We start from the raw sequence: 18,874 nt of genomic DNA, 5'->3' as shown, positions 1-18,874 counted from the left end.
GATTTGCCCTCTACAAAAACTTCAATTAAATTAGCGGCGGACAAACGAGGCCTTTCAAATTTTGACGGCTGCGTAGTTCTCGCCTCAGGAACTGCGGCATCTAGTTTTCCTCTTGAGTGGTCGAGGGACGCCGTCGCATCGGAGAGATGTAGCGCCGACGTGGAGAAGACGAACGGCGTCCAGAGAAGAGGTGCACTCAGGAGACAGAGAACGGCTTAGGGGCGACTCAGCAGGAGTTGAGTACTGACGCTGGGACCAGTAACCGGGAACTTCAGGTGTTCGTGAGACGTTCATACGTCGACGGCAAAGCCGCGCCACATGACCTGGCAAGCCGCAGAAATAGCAGATCGGGCGGTTGTCAGGCGTGCGCCAGGGGTTTCCCTGTTGAGCAGGCGGTCCATTATTATCAGGCGTGACCCAGGAGGTTCGCAGATGAGCAGGCGGCGGAATAAAAGCAGCGGGCTCTCGAACGGGACCAGGAGGTGGAGCATAGGAGTCGGACGAGGTCGCGCAACAACGTCCACGTATGCCAGCGGGGCCGCAAGAGGTGTTGGCTGAGGGGCTTGCGGGAGAGCCTCAGCGACCTGTTCTTGAATCATGTGCCACAAATTCGGAGTTATGTGTGGTGATGGCTCTTGATGGCGGGAAATAAGCGAAAGCTTGCGAGCAACTCCTTCACGGATGAAGCTCTAGGTACGGTAGGAGCGATGACGTGTCTCTTGCATCGTTCAGGCCAGCAAGCGAGTCGACGTTCTTTGTCTGTTCGCATGTCAGAGCCCTCTGCTTACGTAGTTCGTCGGACCTCTGACATAGGGTGACGACTTCCCCGATGGTGCGCAGGTCTCGCGCCAACAACATCTGAAAGGTATCGCCATCAATGCCCTTCAGAATATGTCTGATCTGGCCGGCTTCGGACATCTGAGCGTTCAACCTCATGCACAGATCGACGACATCCTCGATGTAACTCTTGAAGTTCTCGCCTACCTGCTGCGACCGCGCACGAAAGCACTGTTCGGCAATGAGTTTTCTGAAGTTTGCTTTGAAAACAAACCATGATGTAATGTCCGCCTCGCGGTTCCGACACCACAGATTCGCCACGCCCGTGAGATAGAAAATCACATTGTTCAGTTTGGTTCCCGCGTCCCACTTGTATGCGCTTACCCGTTCATACGATGTGAGCCAATCCTCAACAACATTGTCGTCCGTGCCACTGAAGATAGCGTGGTCTCGCTGGCGGAGAGAACCAGCGCAGACGACGGCGCCCAGGCTAACTTGTACGGCTTGGTGGATAGGCATCGCGGTAGGGGATAGCGTTCGGTTGCGGAGTTCCCGGGCGAGAGGATATTACCCGGCACCTGCACCAACTGTAAGGTGGGGTTTATTCGGAGAAGCTTCTTAACGGGAGCATGGCCAACTGCAGTCCGAGGTCAGCTAGTCAAGCCCGGAGCGTGCACGGCGATGGCCATTCGGCTCGCGCCGACGCTCGTCGTCCTGCTCACAAAATATATATATATATATATATATATATATATATATATATATATATATATAACAGAAGTAAAATAAATGGGGGACTCGAGTCCCTCATTTTCTTTACCTATTCAGCTAATTGCTTAACGAGGGTCTCGGTTCTGGCAGTCTTGATGCCATATATAGCATAAGAGGGCTCTCGCACAGTATCCGCCCTCGCCGTCCGATGACGTTCCACGTCACACTCGCGGTAATACAGGACGTGCAACGTCCGCCGCTATGGACGAGGGTGGCGCTGGTGAACACTCTCAAGGTTCGCTTACACACAATAAACATAAATACCCTAGAGAGCAGCTGATTGTACAGCCGTCGCCGTAGCTCAGTTGGTAGAGCACCGGACGTGTAATATGGATGTCGTGGGTTCGGATCCCACCGGCGGCATGGCTGTTTTTTCTGCCGCTTTATATGTAATCTTCTTTAAGTGATAGAATAATTTGACTATTATTATCCCCCTGATTAGCACTACACATTTAAAAAAATGAACATTCCCCTGTACGCCTTGTTTTCGGTGACCTCACTGCCTTCATAAGTTGATATATATATATATATATATATATATATATATATATATATATATATATATATATATATATATATATATATATATATATATATATATATATATATATATAGTCTTGAGAAAGAACAGGCTCTGTCCGAAACGTCGACTCAAAATAAATCTATCGCTACATCCATGAAGCTTCTTGAACTTTGCATATATATATATATATATATATATATATATATATATATATATATAGAAAGGTAAACATATTTGGTTGCTAGATGAAAAATGCAAATTTGCAAACGCTTCATTTAGCCATAAATTTATTAATTCTATGGCTAAATGAAGCGTTTTCCCATCTGCATATATATATATATATATATATATATATATATATATATATATATATATATATATATACCGGCTGCACATTGATTGATTTGACATGAAAAATACCGAAAAGCTAGGACGGCTTTTAACATACCGTTCAGAAGTTTTACTGTGGCTCCAGTAATAGTAGAACTTGGCAAAAATATAGGCGTTATCAGTTTGAAACATTGGTGGGGGAAACTTCGGGCCTCTTGAAACACCACCCACCACCAATCCAGCTACCTGTCCACTTCAAATGTCTTCCATCGTATAGATGATCGCGTAAAAGCGGAACGAGGAAGCGCCGATGAAAGTTACTTAAACACCGTGGCTTGAGACCTATCTGCCCTCGAGAAGGACTAATAATAACAATCTTAATAATGTTGTTCATTTCAAGTACAGAAATACGAACGCGATCTTGCCGAAGCTTCAAAAAGCTTGAGTGGCATCGCCCTGTAGCGGGTAGCACAACAGGCATATACTGCCACAAAAACAAATACCGCAGGAGAAACCAAGAAGAAAACAAAGAGAAAAACACTTCGTAAAAAGGCCGCTGCGGTGGCTGAGTTGTTATGGCACTCCGCTGCTGGCCCGAAAGACACGGGTTCGATCCCGGACGCAGCGGTCGAAATTCGATGGAGGCTAAATTCTAGAGGCCCGTGTACTGTGCGATGTCAATGCATGTTAAAGGACCCCAGGTGGTCGAAATATCTGGAGCCCTTCACTACGGCGTCCCTCATAGCCATAGTCGCTTTGGGACGTCAAACCCTAATAAACCAAACCAAACTTCGTAAAAAGACGGGAAATAAAAAGAAAACGAATACGCACTAAGAAACATAATGCCAAAATTCACAGCGTAGCTTAGCAATTATGATTTAATTTTATTTCTAGTGTGAAGAAAAAACACTTGTTGAGCTGTTTGGTCAAGAATTAGCACTTAACACTAGCGAAGGCGCTTGCTCTATCTAGTAATATATATATATATATATATATATATATATATATATATATATATATATATATATAGATGGACCATACATATATACATATATATGGACCAAAGATTTTTGTAGAACACGTGCATTCGTTTGTACTTTACACTTGTGATGGTTTATATTTCCTACAGTGCGTACTAGATACAGCAAGCGGTTTCGCTAGTGTTAAGTGCTACTAATTCTTGATCAAACACCTCAACAAGTATTTTCTCTCTCTCTCTCCCCCCCCCCTCTCTCTCTCTCTCTCTCTATATATATATATATATATATATATATATATATATATATATATATATATATACGTTGGCTCCGCAGAATAAAGATTTAAGAGAAGTGGGCACTTCTACAAAGACACTTTTATTTATCAACGTTTCGACCGCGGTGCGGTCTTCTTCAGGACTGTAGTGGTCTCGCGTCAGATGGACGTTTTATGTTTGTGAGCTCAAGAGGAGGGAGAAAGGAGTGTAACACGCAAATAGCAACAACGGTTCAAAAAATTGAAAAACAAAAATAAAAATAAAGATGGGGGTGCGGGGAGCAGACCGGGACAATATTGGGGAAGGAAGCAAAAAAAATAGAAATAAAAGAAAAAAAAAGGGGAAAACTAGTATAGTAAGCAAGGGTGGGGTACAAAAGGAGATGGCGAAACGAGAGAAAGGGAGAGGAATACGGTGCGGGGGACATGGGCAGCACGGCAACCACAGGCGTACGAAAGCAAAACGTGCAAACAAAACACACAAACAAAATGCACAAACACAAAGGGCGCCGCTGCAGATGCGTGGCCGAAGAGGAGCCGCTGCGCAAATGACACTGGCAGTGACGAACAGGCCAAACCAGGCGCCTTTTGGGGTCTCACTAATTTCCGGTGAGCCGAGGACTAGAACGTTAAGGAAGGAGTGGGCTACGTTAACGAGCACATGTCTAAGAACTTACTCACGGGGTCTGGGTTTCACTGAACGGTGCACCCCTCTCCGTGGGTGGGTCGTTGAACCGACCTCGCCGGGAATACTTGTTTGTAGGGGAGGAGGGCTGGGCTAGCTGTGTGCAAAGATTTCAAATTGTCGGAAAATGTAAGGAAAGAACGTCAAAAGCTTATCAATACTGCACGAGGCAGGATAGTGTTAGTAAGGAGGGGTATAATTGCCTGGGATATACACTAGGAGTTATAAAAGGTATATCTGAGTTAGCCAATTAACGAGAAGTGTAGTATTATTTTATTTGGAGGTCGTGAATAAAAGAAAGGGTACCAGGCTTTTCGTTAAGACCTTCTTGAATAGTATTAAACTTGTGGATAAAATAGGATTCACACTGTTCACGTTCTCGCCTGTTTTTGAAGCCCCCTTGAATAATTGTTACTTTTAGTTGGTCAAATGGGTGTCCTTCTGCGTTTACATGCTTGGATAGGGGAAGGTTTGGGAGAGACTTGGCGTGTGCGCGGTGATTGTTAAATCGAATGCGGAATGCAGTGTTTGTCTGTCCTATGTATTGCTGGTTACACAAAGTGCATTCAAGAAGGTAAATAATGTTTGATGAGTCGCAGTCAAAGTTACCGTTGATTGAATGCTGGAAAACTTACCTCGTACTAGTTGCGGAACACGTAGTCTGCATGTGCTTGCAAACTTTGCAGCGACCCTTACCACAGGGCTGGCATCCATATTTTGGGGTTTTGTGTTCCTTGGAGTGGACTAGGTGGTTCTGAATGTTTTTGGCACGCCTGTAAATCACGCGGGGTGCGCATGTAAATATTTTCGATAGTCGTTGACTTTGCTGGAGAATGTTAAAGTGCTTATTAAGAATTCTGTTTATGTTCGGTGCGTTACTGTTAAATGTGAGGATAAGGTTTGTAGTGTAATCATTTCGGTTATCTATTTGGTGCCCCTGGAGTATGACTACGGATAAGATTTGAAGCTCTGCTTATGGCGTCATCAATAAGGGAACGTGGATAGCGCTGTGTTAAGAGCACGTTGCGCATGTGTTCGGAGTTTTCATGAAAGTCTAGGTCGTTAGAGCAGATTCTTCGAAAACGATGGGCCTGCGAATAAGGGATGCTGGTTTTGCAGTGACGGGGATGGGCGCTTTGAAAATGTAGATATTTTTGTGAGTCGGTTGGTTTTCTATAAACGGTTGTACGAACTGACCCCTTGTCCACCAGAATGTCAACATCAAGAAAATTGATTTGACTGGCTGAGTAGGTGTGCGTAAACTTTATGTTTGGGTGCACGGAGTTGAAACTGTCAATGAAATGGATAAGTTGTTGTTCTGTGTTTGTCCATATTATAAAAATATCATCCAAATAGCGCTTGTAAAAGTACGGCTGAATTGTACAAGAAGAAAGAAATTTTGACTCTATATGATGCATGAAGATATTCGCATAATTTGGGGCCATTCTTGTTCCCATAGCGGTGCCACTTACTTGCAGATAATATTGAAGATCAAATTCGAAGCTATTATATTCTAACACAATTTTGGCTAGTGTTCCTAACACGTTTGGGCTTGGAGATTCATGAGGTTTCTGCTGTTCATAAGATTCTAAAAGGGCTGCAATGCCGTCGGCATGGGGAATGTTTGTGTATGAAGATGTTACATCCATGGTCACAAGAAAGGCTCCTTCTGGTAATGTTATATTGTCTATCTGGCGGAGAAAGTGGTTTGTATCTTTGATGTAGGATGGATGTGTGGCTGGAATGTGGCTAATTAGAGTGTCAATGTACTTTGATATTGGTTCTGTGAGAGTGCCGATTCCTGAAATAATTGGCCGTCCAGGAATACCGGCTTCATGTAATTTAGGGAGCATGTAGAAACGCCCAGGAGAAGGATGGGTAGCCGTGAGTGCCTTGCATAGTTTGGGGGAGATTTCATTGTGTTTAATGAGGTCGAGGAGAATGTCAGATATAGCTTTTGAGTGCTTGTCGGTGGGGTCGCCATGCAGTTTATAAAAATGGTTGTCAGAAAGCTGTCGGATGCCTTCTGCTATATAGTCATCCCTGTTCAAGATAACAACGCCTCCGCCCTTATCAGCTGGCTTTATGACGATGTCGGTACGGTTGCTGAGCGCCTCGAGAGCAGTACGTTCTCTTTTAGAAAGATTGTCTGGTCCTAACCTGCGGTTCTTAAAATTTTCAACAATGTCATTTTGAACTGCCTTAATATAGATATCCAAGTGTTTTTCCCGCCCGATGTTGGGAGTCCAATTTTGGTTTGCTGGGTGGAAGTCCGTGTTTTGGTGGGGGTTTTCGGGCTTATCAAAAAAGTATTCTCTCAGGCGAAGTTTTCTGGCGAAGTCGTCAAGATCTTTCAGGAGTTGGAATTCATTGAATTTGCCTGTGCGGGGGCAAAAAGTCAGCCCTCTAGATAGGACGGCTCGCTCATACTCTGTGAGCGGTGTTAGAGATAGATTGGTGATGTTGTCTACACTGTGATGGCCCTGTTTTGAGAGTGTTTGCCCTTGGCTGACCTTTGACTGAGCGATATCAGGGTTGGGAGAATTTGATCCGACCGCACTTAGTACTTCTTTCATCCATTCGTCATGGGGAACTTTGTCCCGTGTAAATTTTCTAATTTTGATTATGCCAATTTCTGAAGTTTTTTTTGTTTTGAAACGTTCTAGTTCCTCGGCCTCCAGCGCGGAAACAAAAAGATTATTCCGAGCCCGACGGTCCTCCGTTCCCAGTATCACCGAAGCTTCTCTTAAATCTATATATATATATATATATATATATATATATATATATATATATATATAGAACGGTTTCTTTGAAGGGATGGCAAAAGGCAGGCGAAATTAAAATTTGGAAAAAAATTATGCATTCTTTCTTCTTGATTTGTTAATAAAAGATACATTACCTATTAAGGGCGAATTTATAGAAAGAGGTGCCATTCTTTCTTCAAAAAGGGTTTGCAAAAGGTAAAAGCAAGATGTGCCGTAGTGGAACGCACTGTAGGCTAAGGCGTACATAAAATGCTTATAAACATACAAAGGGCAAAGGGTGTGCGACCGCGGTAACTCAGTGGCTGTGCCATTCGGCTGCTGCCTCGAAAAACACGGGATCGAAGGGTCTAAATAGGATGCAGAAAACGCGCGAGTTTACGAAGCGGAGAACACACGAAAGCCAAATGGCTATTCCAAGACATGTCTGAGTCAAAGAATACTACCAAATATTTTACCGTCAAGACAGGTGTGACTGCATAACATTTACAAAGCATAAAGTTTGGTCTGTGGAAAAAACTTTGCAATTCATGAGAAATTTTCTTTTCATATTTGTGAAAAGATCCTGAGTCTTTTTATCGTTAACAGGGATTAGGTTACTGTTTGACCATTCCGTGAATTGCTGGCAATTGTGATGAACACATGATAGTGCAGTGGCATTGTCTTTGCGTCTGGCAACCAGTGTCGTATCATGTGCATACCGGAATACACGGGAATGTTAGCAGGAAGGACTGAAATCGTTAACACAAAGAATAAACAATACGAGTGTAAGTATTGATCCTCGCTGAACACCGGATCTTAGTTGTTGCAATTAACTTTTCTATTCACCTAGCACAGCGATTTATGAGCGGTTAAAAATATTTAGCAAGAAGACGCAGGTTTACTACAAGCAGCGATTGTCCGTGTTTGTAGGTGGTTTTCCTTCATTATATGCTTGAGCTTTTCGCGCTGCAGTTAAGTCACAATCAGGAAATGTCCTCTGAAACCACAAGAAGGTTTTCAGGCAACACGTCATGATTCACGGAATCGAAAGCCTTAAAATTATCCAAAATTGACGCAAAAACAAAATTAATTTTTGCCAAAAGTACTACCCTAATTTTAGGACTACGCACCGCTGACTGTACATATTTAAAACTGAAATTTTGCGTTATGCGAGCTATGTATGTGCGCTAGCGGACAATACATCATTTCATTTTTTTTTCAGATCTTTTGTAAGAGCTGAAGATACCTACCGGTGGCTATGAAATAAAAAACAAGTGCCCCGAGTGGACGCCTACGGCATGTTATCGTGCTAAATAAATAACATAGGGAAATCAGGTATGTTATCAGAGAAATTAGGCAAAGCGATTTCGACGGGTTTTAGGACTGAAGTCAGAGCGGTGTGTCAATTATTTACTTGCTGACAATAATATACTTTGTCACCCATTGTATACATCTTGCAGACAATCTAAAAAAAACTTGTTTTCAGACTAAGTTTTTTTCTGGGGACTTTAATACGGTATCTAAAAGATCAGAGAATTCATCAAGCGCTTTCTGCGTGCCCTGACCATTGATAAAACCGAACTGATTACAGGGGAACACGTCATGAGCGTCAAGGAAAGCGGCTGTCAACAAGGAAAGGTGTATTTATATAACAAGCGCCAGTGACGGTAAAATCGAGATGGAATGATGATTTTCCCTTTTGTTTCTCACTCCGTAATCATGCGGAGGGATAACCAGCGCCTTATTCAAGCCGCCTGGCATTAATTGATTGGAAATAATTTCGTTACAAATGGCAAGCAAACATGCTTTATTCGTACAAAGTCTCTGCTGAATACATCAACAGAAATACCGTCATAGCCAGAAGACTTTCGGTTACTATGGACGGATAGAATACAGCGAAAATCGTCATCCGTACAAGGAGGCAGAAGTGCTGACTCAAGCAGTGATTGCATGCTGTCAGCCAGTTGACCGCGCACTGGTAAATGAACAGCCTGACTAGCAGCCGAAAAAAGAAGCATTGAACCCATCTGCAAGTGTAAAGCGAAAACGAACCTAAGTAGCGGGAAACGGAAAATGGTTTCCCATGCGTTCCTAGGTACCCTGCCTCATATGCGATTAACAGCCCACCAATTCGCTGCATTCCTTTTCATTACGACCAAATTTAACTGAGAAAAGAAATGGCTTGTACTTCAGCTTTGCTAAGCTCGAAATACACGGGAAAATATACCTAGATATATACATATAAAAAATATTCCGAAATATACCTGAAAGCGCGATTGAGTTATCCGCTGACCTATGGAGCCAGCTGTGCACGTCTTCAAATTTTAATTGCCAGTGCCAGTTTACCCAATGTACGCCAGCGGCCAATGTTTCTGAACTGTGTTTCTGCCACAGCGTTGTCCACGCCAACGCATGCAATACAAATATATCTGTGTCTATCGCCACATTGCGCAAAGCCCCAATATTAGTTTGATAGTAGTATAAGTTGGCGAAGAGGATGTTGTGCAATGCACAGTGCGAGAGTGTGCTGCAGTTTAACACGAGCCGTTTTCGGTTGCGGCGATGGCGCTATGCTCTCGCGCAGCGGCAAGCGAAGCTAATTTGTTCGACCCGCCACGGGTTCAAGTGCCAGCTGTGGATATTTATTTTTGCTTACTTCTTTCACTTGGCACAGACCCGAAAACATTGCAAACCACTTGGCAAAAAGCCACAAACATCCCAAGATCTTTCTAGGGGTTTAGCCATCGAAATAGTGTTTTGCATCAATATTTGCGCCTTTCTGTTTGCATCAATGCGTTTGCCTTGTTACGGGCTAAACTATAAAGGTCCTCCAATTCAGTATTCTTAGGGAAACGCCTATATCAAGCCTAAAGCACTTCCCTCTCTGCAATCGCTGACAGCACTGCGTTAGTAATCTACGGACAGCTAACCTCTCTTCGTTTCATGGTCACAATTTTATTACAAGAAGATGACAAATGAGTGACAAAATCGACAAACGAGCCGTACGTAGAGCTTTTGAAAGTATTAGTCAAGAATAGATCCCAGTCGTACTTTTCCATGGCAGCGTCAAAGTGACATCGGTCGACAACTTCGACACTGTCAGATTTACATTTCATTGCCCTAAGCCCGGCTTATGAAGAAACACTGCGACAAACAAATAAATGCTTTGTCATTTATTGCTCAACCTAAAAAGAAGCGTATGCACGCTGTTCAAGGTGAATGTTAACGTGGTAAAGGCAAGACAACTGAAGAGTTTGATTGTACCAACAATGCCGGCATCGGCAAGAGTGGTTAGATATGCAACAATCAACTGTTTTTTTTTTGTTTTCAAAAGGCCTTTATTGACGTCATGTATGATAGAATTGCGACCATGCGGAAACTTAATCTTCCTCAGAATTTCGATGAAAGAGGTTGTACTTTGTCTTGGTGGCCGATAAATTGCAATCAAGGTAATCTCAAAAAGTCCAATGTAAATTCAGACAGCCAGTGATTCACCTGTAGTCAAAGCGGCATAAGCAGTCAGTGAACCCCTACTGTCTGTAACAAAAACCGCTTTTCCGCCCTCTTGTCTGCAGTCAATCACGAATACAAGAAAAGGTTTTATATTCTGGTAACGAAAATGGCTGCGAAAGGCATTCTGAAATGTTTACCTGGGTGAAAACAAAAACGTCTATGGAATCCTCTAATATATTCAAAACCAAGCAGAGTTCGTCCCAAATCTTACGTAAGTTTCTGATGTTTACATGAAACAAAGTAACACAACCGTTAGTGGCAGAAATGAATGAGTCTTGAAGGGTGGAAAAGTTTCGTAACAAAAGAAAATCAGTAGATATGACAGTTTAACAAGTGGAATGAAAAGAAACAACCTAAGTCAACTTTGTTCCCTCCGACAAATGCCTTACACGAATGAATGAGTCGCCTTCCTTCTTACGCAGGTAAATGCGGCACTTCATCACCCACACACAGGTTTTTAGGCATTTGCCTTGGCCGCTTTATGCGATGCCTAGAACAGCTCACTGTTTTCTTTTGACATGTTCTCAGCCAAGAACAACTGCGCGTGTTCATTGGTTTTGGGCAAGTTTCGTACTTTTGATCTTGCATTTAGCCAATTAATTCGAGCGTTTACTGCTTGCTGCAAAGCTGACAAGAACTGGAGCAGGACCGTTGGTACGGGGTGCAAGCGGATGAACTGCAACCACTTGATCGGATGTAGAGTCGTTCTCAAACTCTTCTCAGATGTGCTTCAATACTTCCATCAAGTTCTCGTTTGTTTTTCTAGGGAGGCCAGGTATACCTAGGTTGGGCAACCTGCTGTATTACTCAGATTCATTCAGGTGGGACAGTAGTTTCAAGATAGTTGAGTCTTGTGACGTAACACCAACCAAAAGCATCAGCAGCTGAGGCGTCAAAGAGTGGCAGCTTGTAGTTTCTGGAAAGATCATGTAGAGACGACTGAGGATCATTCACCACTGTTGTCAATGTTTCAATCAGGGGCTTCAAATTAAGAAGTTCATCTAGCTTCAGACTTAGTGAGGAAATATAGTCTACTTATTCTGTTCCTGATTGAAAAATATGCAGTCTGTCATTAATGGCAACCACTTGCGCACATGCACTGTAAGAATCTACATGAGAAGCGATCCAAGAACGTCGTTGCTTGTAACGCGTTTTGCTCCCGTTGAGACGTTAGTAGCACCTGCGATCCTAAAATTATTATGGACCAAATGATAACGGCGAGAGTAACTACAACAATTCAGACTTCGGGTGTCAGCATCAAAGTGCTTCGCTCGCCATACCCTCCCTCGGAGCACACTGTCAACGACAACACTTTTCACCCAGCGCCATTCTCCGCTCAACTTCGTACCTCCCCTCCAATATCCCAGTAAAGAATTCGTTAGAGTAACAGCGTTAAATTATTCTTCGACGATCAATCCTAATCGTCCTGGCAATATTGGGTCTTCTTATGCATTGCTAAATTTCCGCCACTAGTTTATGCTGCCGACACGTTCACACCAGATGAGATGTGGAAAAAAGCATAGTTTTTCGATACCTGCTTACGATCACTACGATCTCATCAGTATGCCCAGGGACACACAGACATCAAACAGAACATGGCAGCCGTTTCAAACTTTGCAATCAGGCAATCCGTCACTCGTCGCATTAGAAAGATTTCCTAGTATAGCCAGAACCTCTCTCGTCAAGTTCCCTTTAACTTCGTTTTTAGCAGTCTGGCTGTTAAAATCTCACCAACCAGTGGCACCAGAAACTCTGGTATAGTTCCCTATAAGCTCTCTTTTCTGGGGTCTACTTCAAAACACACACCTATCGGTAACGGTCCTTCGCTGCTATTCCCCTCGATCAGTTTAGATGGACCCGAAACAGGAAAGGCAATAGGCGTTCGTGTAGTGCAGTATGTCAATGCACAGTGAAGATCTGGGGATGGTCAAAACCAGTCCGGAGCCCTCTGGAACGACGCCCCTCTCTCTCTTTGCGCTTTCACTCCTTCCTTACTGGATTCTCTAACAGGGACCTTTGGGGGTTCAGCGAGGGAAGAGACAGGTGGCTTAACATTTTCTTTCCTACACCCGGCTTAATTTGCTAGGAGACTACCCATGCACACAACCACTTAATAAGGAAGTGCATCTAAAGCACCAGTTTGTAGCGAAACCTCAGTTTTTCAGCCAAGCGCTTCGGCGGCGAAAGCTTAGTTGAACACGACATCCCTTTGTACGGCTTGTGCCTCATACTCCTTCCAAGATGTTATTGATCTTTTATGAGATGCATCTTCATCACAACGTCGTGTACGACGTTGATTTTCTATGCGACTGAACCAAAATTTACCCAGACATGGCAATGTGTGGAGTGAAAACACGCCGTCAGCACTCCTGGCTTACATTGACCTTAATGTTGAGGCTGACTCGCTACTCCTCGGAGCCAGTCGGTGATTCACACTCAACCGGCTCGTTCTTTTATTTCCTCCTGCGGAGAGGTAAGGTTGGCGTATGTGCGCATGCAGGATGTTGAGTACAGTACTGTGCCTAGCCCGGGAAACCTGGTTTTAAGAGTTAGCCCTAAAAAAGCTTCATAAAGATTTTAGCCGTTATGCCCCCGAGCTTCCGAAATAAGGTTTTGTCTGCCACTTATTGCAAAAAGAAAGCAAGGACAGCCAAACCAACGTTAAAAATGCCCGAATTAAACTGCGTGTGAGGGCCCCAGGCGCATGACATGCACTATTTCTGGCCATGGGCACCGCAGCTTGGATGCCGTCTTTCTATTGGAAACAAATTCATCACCCTCTTTGCCTCGCCTTCGAACAATGCTGTATAACTGAAAATACTACTGGAAAACTTTCTCACCAAGTGTTCCACGGCGGATCGGCGTCCATACAGGTGACTCGCCGCATTCCTTGTATTCTCCGTGACTAAGTGGTTCCACTTGGGTTCTCGCCTAGCCTTTGACACGCAGATACGCAAGTCGTACAGCTTGGTCCCGAGTTGTAGGTATGCGGCAACATAGAGGCTATCTTCGTCGTCTACATTAGAAAGGATAGCGTCGAGCGTGTTTGTGTCTTTTCTATCTTGGAGAATCCGTAATGGTGTAACCTAGAGGGTATCCTGTACAGCGGTGTTTTACAGCGCCGCTCTTAGGCGCTCTATCCTTCGTTCTGCGGCGGCGTAATCGGCGTAGGCGTGGATATGTGGTAGGACATTCTTCGAAAAATACCACCGTATCTGCGGCCCGGTAACGCAACGTGTGCTGCGGACGATAATTGTGAGCCGGTTTCACATTTATTCCGATCTGTATAGGCACTTGTTGACCACACGCGGACATTTTGTGAAGCGACGTCAAATGACAACAGAGTAGCCAAGAATACCCATCCTTCTGTACACATAGAAGGCCTCACCACAGTTAATAGTGTTGACGGGGGTTGGAAGCTCTCCGCGAGTCGGACGTCATGAAGGTTAATCATCGTTCTTATTTTGGCTAAGCCTCAGCGTGGCGTTGCACTGACGGTAGGTAAGACTCCCGGCTACTACTGATCGGTGACATTTGGCTTCGAACCAAGCCGATGTAAGTCATACCTTGATGCTTTTTATGCCGGAGTGCTCGCCTGAGGGACAATGAATTACTATTGCTGTGTGTCAAGGGAGCCCGTCTTTGAGGAACTCTACGTGAGGGTGCGCTGGCGAATCAAGCTGTCGGCAAAGTATTTCACGGAAAATTTTGTGTGCAATCTTGCGCAAGGTGTCGCCGTTCGTTGGCATTGTTTCTTAGTGGACGGAGGTGGCTCGAGGCGAATGGCTGTATTGGCGGGTCCTGTTGCTCAGGGTCTTATGACAGACTTGTCTTTCGTGGATCCGACGAGTTTTTTTGGCAATCTGCAAAACGGTCCAGAACATTTCCTAGTTGTATGCTAGGCTTAGAATGAGAATAAAGGAGTATCTCGGCCAATTTTTCCCCGTTAATCCTATTGAGAATCTTCAGTAGCTTCAGTTTGATTAGTTTGCAGGTCTTTTGCGGAAGGCCTGATTTCCATACCATTCTGCCGTTTGCATGCCGGAACCAAAGCAAACGTATAAAATCTTTACAAAGTCGTGCATGTTGGTAGAACATGGCCACACGGTTGAAATGTTCGAACCATTTCTCTGGATTGTTGCCAGGCGAGCGGGTAAAAGTAGGCAACGGTCGAGGCTGCGGGTAACTAATCAGTACAGACATGTCTAAAGCGTTTCCCGAAGGCAGATCGACGCATGTGAAGAGGCACAGCACTTGCAGTGTGCCAGCAGCGACTGCACGTGCGGAAAGAAAATACGAGAATGAAGATCGCAGCTACAGAACGACTCGACGATGACGTGAGCGGGTTGAGGGTACGAGAGGTGGGAGTGAGGGGGAGTGGCCAGGTGTGCTTTGACCTGAGAAAGGCCTTCTCGCGTGTCGCCTGTGGTCGTCATTGGCAGCTCCTGTATCGCAACAAACTGGCTTACGCTTGGATGCTTTTAGGTCTGGTACCCAGTTTTCCGGCAATGACCGCCACCCAGCGAGCGGACCTCACAACCGCTCGTCTTCTACAGCCCCACAACATGACCGCCACAATAAAGAGCTCAACGCGACTGGGACGTTTCAATACGGCTTGTAGCGTGGTGTTAGTTGTGTTTAGAGCACGTGTTGACTTTGATGTGTGCGTAAACGCGGTCGTGTATACTGATGTGAACTATGTGCTACAAAGTATGCGCTCGTGATAGCGTAACCTTTGTCCGCATTATTTTCCTAAGCCACAATAACTCTAATTATATACATCAAAGGCTCGGAGTTGGATGGCGCTTCCTTTCGCAATGCAGTGCAGTCTAATAGAAGTCGGTACTCGGGTGAACTTGTTGGAAATTACGGCTGCGTCCTACTCTTTTTGGTGTGGGGAGCACCGACACAAGGTTTCATGTGGCACGTAATACTATCAGTAAACTGAAAGCATTTACTCGGCGTACTGCGGCTCGCAATTCGAAATATGGCGCTGGCGGCGATAGCAGAAATTGGCAAATATTTGGGATAAGAAGCCCTATAAATCAACCAATCTTGAACACTGAAGAGAGAGTTTCTGGTGGGTACATTATATTTCCAGAGAAATCTGGTCGCCTCTCGCGTGAGAACAAAAACTACAGCGCGTCCCGTTGCTTGGAACACTAGTCGCTATTATTTATAAAGCAATAAAAAACTCTGTGGTATAAAATCGGCCTCCGCGAGCCCAGCAACTCAAAAATTGACATATTGTCCAAAGTTCTTCGTCATTTGAGCCTTGATCTGAAGTCTTATACCGTGTACTGCTAACCTACACAATGGGCAGCTTTGAAAGAATAGTGACTAGGAAGGCCGACCGCTTTATTTTTGCTATTTGCTGGTCTTGTGTTTTACTTCACCTTCATTCCGATAACTTCGCTTTCAAATTGCTAATAAATAAATGGCGCCATGAAACTCTAAGAATTCACGGTCGCTGTCCCCACGACCGGAGACCGTATATCGGCGTCAACCAGATTGAGCGCTCAGCATAGCGAAAGTGTCTGCACAAAAGACACAGGAGAATGCACAAGGCTTGCTGTATATTGTCTCGTAGCAGCCCCAGCAAACGCACTCGTCCTGACTGCATGGTAATGAGAATCGGTTTTTAAATTCAACGCGCTCCCTCAGTCGACTGCGAACACATGCAAGACGGAGTGGCAGGCGCTACCGAGAACGCAGCTGTAGGCCGTAGTTTAGAAAAGGCAGGCTTGAACTGAGAAACTCAATTAAAACTGGAGAGCAGGTGTTTTCTTCGACAAGGCACACGACAGGACAATGTCTTCAGCTGGTTTAGCGAAGCTCACTGGGGTAAGTGATATGACTTTCTAAGTATTCTTTTCTGAATAACATCATTACAATGATTATACAGCAAGAATGTGTGATCCTTAGACGTACATGAAAAGGAGTGACATTTCCTGGAACGCTGTGCAGGAATGCAGCGAAGCCAGCACTTGTATCTTGAGCGGGCAAAAGATGCCTAAACCTTTTCTGAAAAATAGCTCGAGTATGCTGTATGAAATATTGCCTGCATCGCTATTTGATATTTCTTCTCGGCTGATGGCGGTTGGCTTCCGGATTTCCCACCTTCAGTTGGTTCGCATTTCAAAATATTTGTTCCCACATAGATCTGGTAGATTGCGTGTAGGATACAATCTCTCGTTCACGGAATTTCGATGCCCTGGCGGGAGCAAAATACAGGGCGTTTCAGGGAGCACTAAGTAATATAGAAAAATAGAATTTTTGGAATAAAAATATTACCTTTGCGGCGTAGTATTGCCAGTGTTGGCGGACACCAGAAAACCGGTGAATTGTTTTATGTAGGGAGGTGTTTAACACATTTTTAATAAATAACTTTTTATGTACTGAAGTTAGGCGCCTGTTTCAATAAGATATTTATAGCCGGTAGTTTGTGACCGCCAAATCAGGTTTTATAATTTTGAAAGCGCGATTATCCTCTGCGCTGCGGCTGGAAAAAGTTTGGCTGCAAAGTGCCAAAATACACGCGCTTTTGAAAGTATGCAGGCAAAGCAATGTTTCGAGTGCATGTAACTACTCAAAAAAGCAAAATTTTGCCTAACCACAGTGCCGAGGATCATCAGAGATTCACCAATTCTTCTTTGCTCAGGAGTATCAGGAGTCCCAGCGATCAATGCATGGGAAGTAGAGAATGACCAACTGCGCTTGTGTGAGGCATTAATCCACTAATGCTGTCGCGCCAAACCCCTAAGTTGGAACTGCGACAGAATGAACAGCAACAGAAAATGCTAACACATTCGAACGGTACACCGAGGATCACAGCGTATTTCTGTCAGAAGCCAAGCGCCATAAGCACTGAGTCACCGCGGCTGCTAATAGTTTTAGTGCCAAAGCACTGCTGCACTTGCAATCCAGAAAAAAGGCGATATTTGTCTGAAGCCTCTCAGGTGCCTAGAAGAAAAAATAAATATTCTGCCTTCTGGGCTCGAACCCGCTTCGCTGGCAACTGCACGAGAGCACTATGCTATCGCCACAAATGTTCACACCTCGTGTTAAACTGTCACACTTCCAGGCTGTGCAATTGCACGTTGTCATCTCCATCAACTTCCATCCCAGTTCAAAAAGCACCACATTAGCCTCCTACCCCACAAAATCAGCAGGTAGATGTGAAGGCTCTGAGACGGTCACGAAAGGAAAGGAATCGCGCGTAACTGGCTCCCTGGGTCAGTGGAAACCTCATTCGCGCTTTGAGATACACTGCCGTAGTGACAGAAAGGTGTGCCCTGCATGCGTTGGCAGAAACGCGACACTGATGCAAAACGCGTTGGAGTTGACAAACGCTCCATTGAGCAAAAGATCGCCGGCGTTCCTTGACTAAATTGGCAATGAGGAGGAAAAAATTAAGAGGCTCAGTTTATTAAGAGGAGGCGAGTAGCGTGGTGGTGATATTAAAACGAGCGTGGCAAGCCGGGTGCGGCTTAGTCTATTTCTAAATGGACAGCGCGCCTGGGCCTTCGCAGCACCAACAGATGGCGGTGGTGTCCATTGAAAAATACCTGCTTTCGCACAATCATTCGTGCTTAGCAAGGCTAACCGCAATCAGTTTTAATTACTCATTTACTGCAACATGTTTCAGTCCGAACTTTCCAGCCCATGTTGTTGGGGAAATAGAAAGAAGCTTACTCTCTCATTAGAAAGAACATCTTTCGCCTGTTTATATTTTTGCTCTTTTCAATTGCCTTGCTATTCATGGCTTATTCTCTCTACTGATGCTGCTACGGTTTCAATATAGGGTTCAAAGGATATCGTCGAAGCTTTGTACTATCTCTTTTTAGTTTATTCGGTGAAAACAAAATGTCCAATAGGCCTGTGCAAACAATAAAAAAAGACTATTTGCGCTGTTTTTTCATAACGGACTATGTTAAAGTTTTGAGATGAAATGTTGTCCATAAGAAATATAGGGCACGCATTCCTGAACACTTAAACAGCAGTGATGAGATTGCATTTCATCACTGTTGGCGATTCATTTGTTTTCTTTCATGAATTTATCCTAAATATGGTTTTGTTGTTGAGGCCTATATTTTGTGCACACTGAATGAATGAATGGTTCCTGGCGAATTTGTGTCGGGTATTAATTTCTTTTATTAAAACTCAGGTGATTTAGGCGCGAAATCCACTTTTTTGTACCATTTCCACTTTATTTTCGGTAACAAATCCTAAGGTATCATTTCTAGTTTCGACAGTGGATAAGTCGACTTTTAT

The 18,874-nt window shown here is 44.3% G+C and overlaps 1 non-coding gene across 1 annotated transcript; it reads left to right on the top strand.

Moving 5' to 3' along the window:
• Positions 1–1,838: 1,838 nt before the first annotated feature.
• Positions 1,839–1,911, top strand: TRNAT-UGU (transfer RNA threonine (anticodon UGU)). Its single transcript has one exon. It is a non-coding gene; the product is annotated as a tRNA-Thr (tRNA).
• Positions 1,912–18,874: the final 16,963 nt, after the last annotated feature.

Source organism: Amblyomma americanum, chromosome 5 (assembly GCF_052857255.1).
Source record: "Amblyomma americanum isolate KBUSLIRL-KWMA chromosome 5, ASM5285725v1, whole genome shotgun sequence".
NCBI lineage: Eukaryota > Metazoa > Arthropoda > Arachnida > Ixodida > Ixodidae > Amblyomma > Amblyomma americanum.
This window is presented reverse-complemented; position numbering and strand designations above follow the sequence as displayed.